The sequence below is a fragment of the Loxodonta africana genome, chromosome 2 (assembly GCF_030014295.1).
Source record: "Loxodonta africana isolate mLoxAfr1 chromosome 2, mLoxAfr1.hap2, whole genome shotgun sequence".
In the NCBI taxonomy this organism is placed as follows: domain Eukaryota; kingdom Metazoa; phylum Chordata; class Mammalia; order Proboscidea; family Elephantidae; genus Loxodonta; species Loxodonta africana.
This window is the reverse complement of record NC_087343.1, coordinates 103,259,724-103,265,024: the sequence shown is the minus strand read 5'-3', so window position 1 is coordinate 103,265,024 and position 5,301 is coordinate 103,259,724. Positions and strand designations below refer to the sequence as shown.

Sequence of the window (5,301 nt, the reverse complement as noted above, 5' to 3'; positions counted from 1 at the left end):
GCTCATATATTTACTTATTTATTTTCAGTGAAACAATAAGAATTATGTGCTTAGTTTATTTGTTCGTCATAATAAAAAAGTTGGCAATCTTATGTTGACAAGACCAATTTCTTTTAGAATTATATTGTCCTGAAAACATCAAAATCCAGGAACCACTGCCCTAGCCTGGCCTCCTTGCTAAAATACCAGTGTTCTCCAGTCCAACCCCTACCACTTACAAACCTGCCGCATCACAAGATACTGTGGTTCTCAAACCATTAGACTCATTAGGTCATTAGAATCACCTGAGGAGTTTTATGAAAATACAGATTCCCAGGCTCCACCATCGAAGCTTATGGTTCAGTTGGTCTTGGGTGAGGCTCACGTACCTGCGTTTTTTAAAACTCCAAAATGGTCCTGGTGATTATCCAGGATTAGAAACCAGGTTCATGATGTGCATTTACTCAACGTGTCTCTATATTTATAACTTAGTATCACCAGGAAGGAGACCAGAAGTCTGGTCAGGCATGTTAAATAAAGCATCCACATATACATTTTTAGCACGCTCCTTCCCTTGGGTATAAATATATCTGCAGTTGTGATCCTTTGCTCCTCTTTAGTCTTTCTCTTATCAGGCCAGGTGTCCTTTGCTTTAGGACTGTGCCCACTTGCCCCATCTGCACAATTCCACTTCTGCTCTTTCTTCCCAGAACAAATAATTAATCCAATAAACTGACACCTAAAGCTCTTGGGTTTTATCGACATACCTGTTAAAGGGTAGTATCCAAAACTGGAGATAATACTAATACATAATAATCCCCTCATCTGGACACTAAAACATCTACTGCTATAGCTTAAAGTCACCTTCACTTTTACAGAGGTTCCACCACACTGACATTGTTTGGAGCAAGTCAAACTGTTTGACTTCACGTTAATTCCAAACAAGCAGGTCTCCTTCATCCAATACAACTGATTTTTTAAAATATAATTGCAAGGTATATATTTAACTCTGTTAAGTTTTATCACATTGTTTTTTTGCTATTCAACATATCGAATCTCTTTTTCACAGGGTATTTTATGTAATGGGCCATATGTTATGTAAACTTAATAAATGTAACAACTATGTTGCCATTCAAATAATAACTTTTTTTTCAAATACTGAGATGTTTATTGGATTTTTAAGTGTCCACAATCTTAAATATCCTGTTTTAAATTCCTTCTCTAGGTTTCTGTACAGCACACAACATCAAATATGTGAAATCTGAGTTCTCACAATATTACACGAAAAAATACCATTTAGGAACAACATTTTAGGAAATAGAGGGTTTAAGTGAAAACATTCATTTGGGAAAGTTAATTTCTCTCAATCATGCAGATTGACACAATTATTTTTCCACCTCTCCAGTGCCTTGGGATACACAACATACATTCAGCAATGGGGCACACATATGGCCCTCTGGACATATGCTGAGGTCCTGAGTACCCACGGAAATAATGGAGATGTTTTTATATAAGGCAAATCCCACAGGGATTTGGCATGGGAGGAGATATTTCACTCCATTTCCAATCTGGTATATAGGAAATTACCTATCTATAAATATCCAATCCCCCCAACACACATACACACTTAATCTCTTTTCAAACCCTTTGAAAAGGTGCTAAGATTTGTCTCTGTTAACATACAAAGAATGGCCCAGAGACTTGTCTTAGTCATCTAGTGCTGCTATAACAGAAATACCACAAGTGGATGGCTTAAACAAAGAGAAATTTATTCTCTCACAGTCTAGTAGGCTAAAAGTCCAAATTCAGGGCATCAGCTCCAGGGGAAGGCTTTCTCACTGTTGGCTCTGGAGGAAGATTCCTTGTCATCAATCTTACCCTGGTTAAGGAGCTTCTCAGGCACAGGGACCCCAGGTCCAAAGGACATACTCTGGTCCTGGTGCTGCTTTCTTGGTGGTACAAGGTTCCCAACTCTCTGCTTGCTTCCCCTTCCTTTCATCTCTCAAGAGTTAAAAGGTGGTACAGGCCACACCCCAGGGAAACTCCCTTTACCTTGGATCAGGGAGGTGACCTGAGTGAGGGTGATGTTACAATCCCACCCTAATCCTCTCAACATGAAATTACAATCACAAAATGGAGGACAACCACACATGGCCTAACCAAGTTGATACACACATTTTTGGGGGGACATAATTCAATCCATGACAAGGCTGTTTCTTGATTCTGATTGCAAACACTGAAGTGGAAAAACTATTGTGTCCCAAAGAATTTTCTTGTTCATCCAACTTTTTGGATCATAAGAGCTGAATATTTTCATGTGTATTCTTTCCTCTTTGAGTTTTTTTCACCGGCAACAACAATAACACTAAGATACCAGCAATGTGAAGGCTATAATACCAGGAGCTGTAAAACATGAATGATGGTTTTATAGAAAAAAGTACAAATGGCACAACTGTGTAGCTTATTGATGTTTGTGTTACTACCCATGTTATAACATCATAAAATAATTTAAGTTATGGAAGTTCAATGAAATAATGTCTAATGTTATTTCCCAAAGCTCATGCTGCTAATGTCACTAATACCCCTTTTGGAAAAGTTAGATAATATCCTGGGTATACCCCATGCCAAATGGCAGAAAGAATGAACTTCTGGAGAGCTGGACTGATGGAGGCTGGTTCATAACACACCCTTTTGAGCCAAACAGCTGTCTGAATATTCCAATTATTAAGAAACATCTTGAAACTTGTTGACATCTCTGTTTGCTGAATTCTCAAATTGGGAACTCAGTCCCAATGAGCTGCTCCATTTTTGTCATATCCTCTGAAATTAAAACCTGCAGCATTATTAATGGCATCAGTTAATGTCCATGAAAAATAGTATTTGGGTCTGTAAGCAAAATGAGAGACATACAGATAGATAACCTTTGTTGGGCATGAAGTTGTAGCTTGAAAATACTCATCACTGTTACACCCTACAGGTAATATTTTAGAGATAGACAAATGAAATAATAAGGAAAGTCTACAGACTCAGAGCTTCTGAATAACTATGACTTTGGAGATGGCTCTGTTCTTTCATACTGTATTTCTTCTTCTTTATCTTCACCTGGTTGTGTAATAGGGTATGATCTGCCTTTAATGAAAGTAATGTAGTCTTTGTAAGAACAGTGTGGGCCTGCCAGGATATCTATGAAGTTATAGTTGCAACTTAAATACTCCAGTAGAGTTGGCACTCACCTTACAGCAAGACTACGATGGAGTTAGCTTTTCATGCCATCGTCAATCCCATCAAACACCCCGTTATGAATTTTGTAAGTGAAAGTAGTGATCATCTGTGTAATTATCATCACTGGGCCCCAAGAATCAGCAAAATAGTGTCCGTAATCAAAGATACAGACTCTAGTAATTTGATACACTGTGAGGTATCTCAGAGCAAACACAAAACAATATTTATGCATGTTTTCTACTCCTATTATGATTATGATATAGTAAGAAATTCCTGTTTGTATAAGAAAATGTAAGGCATACCATCCAAAGCAAAAAAGTGCAAGATAAAATCCCCAAGGTGTAGCAACTACGTATATGTCTTATAAAAGAGCTAGTTTTGCTTGAACATAGATGAGCTCAAAACCAAATGGCTGCCAGTAAGGCAAAGAGTTAGCACACTACAAAGTTGACCTGGTCTATGGGCAACTGCATGGCATTGCTAAGGGGCTGCAGCAGGGTGGAGCCTGTGGTGCTGTGGTGGCCATGTCCCAAGCCTCTATTCTGTCGTCAGCTCCCTCCCTTGCAGGCTCCCTCCTTGCCCACTTGTGCTCTGCCAAGGCAGAGGCAATGACAGTGGCTGAGGCCTAAGAGGATAGGAATCTGATAACATATTTTTGAACAGAGTTAAGACAAAAGGACTATTTCCTACAGCTTTCCATCCAAGTCGCATCTTCATCCAGCTATGAATTCACCTACCTATACTCTCATCCGTGTCATATTCCTCCACACTTTCCAGCAGGACATAGTACACATGGTCACAATAAATACAGCATGATATCATAGTAAATACTTCAAAATTTATTTTAAAGGACAATATGACACATTTCAAACACGGTATTTAAAACTTGCTTCATTGTATCTATAAAAGCACCCCTAAAAAGCCTATCAAAAGAGAGAGAGAGAAAGGAATAAGAGTAGTTTGACATATGCTTACTTAGGCTACATTGGGAAGTGATAATTTTTTCTTTTTCTATAAATGCTACAATTTTCTTATTAAAAATGTGCACTAATCTTTTTAATTGAAATCAACATTAAGATTGCTGTTTTTTAATTGTCTAAGACACAACTATTGATCTCTACTTATCTAGAACAAAATAGAAAAAAGGAAACCCAAGACTCGGAAAAGGAACCAGTTTACAGGGCTAGTCGTCTGCATGAACCACAGCCTCCTCTAACCTGAAACCAGAAGAACTAGATGGTGCCTGGCTACCGCTACCAAACATTTTGTTCAGGACCACAACAGATGGATCCTGATAGAAAAGGAGAAAAATGTGGAACAGAACTTCAAAATTTCAAGAAAAATTCAGCGTTACTGGACCCACTGAGACAGGAGGAATCCCTGAGACTATTGCCCTGAGATATTCTTTAAGCCTTCAACAGAAACTATCCCCTCAAGTTACCTTTTAGGTAAGTAGCAGTAATGAATATTACCCTTGAGTATCGCACCCTTTTAAAAAACCATCTATATGAGGCCAAATGGTCAACAAATACTGAAAAGCATAGATGAGAAGGTTGGCGGGTTGTGAGATTAGGTCAATGGAAATGGAACAACTAGAAAGGAAATAATGAGAATCTTGATATAATGTGAAGAATGTAATCAATATCATTGAAAAATATGTGTAGAAATTGTTGAATGGGAACCTGTTTTGCTGCATACATTCCCACCAAAAATACAATAAAATGTTATTAAAAAAAAAAAGATTGCTGTTGCTGTTGTTAGTTGCCATCGAGTTGATGCTGGCTCATGGCAACACCATGCATACATAGTAGAACTGTTGCATTGGGTTTTTAAGGTGTGACCTTTTGGAAGCAGATTGCCAGGCCTATCTCCCAAGGCACCTCTGGATAGGTTCAAACTGCCAAACTTTTGACTAGTAATCTAGAGCTTAATTAAGCATTTATGCCACCCAGGTACTCTTTATATCGAGATTACTGATTAATAATTTTCAGAATCCACTGTATCCCTTATGTTAAAAATAAAAAACAGCTGCCATGAAGTCAATTTCAACTCATGGTGACTCCATGTGTGTCAGAGTAGAACTGTGCTCCATAGGGTTTT

At 38.2% G+C, this 5,301-nt stretch overlaps 1 pseudogene; it reads right to left on the bottom strand.

Annotated features, from left to right (window-relative positions):
* Positions 1–1,141: 1,141 nt before the first annotated feature.
* LOC100663663 (lysophospholipid acyltransferase 2-like) lies at positions 1,142–3,493 on the bottom strand (annotated as a pseudogene).
* Positions 3,494–5,301: the final 1,808 nt, after the last annotated feature.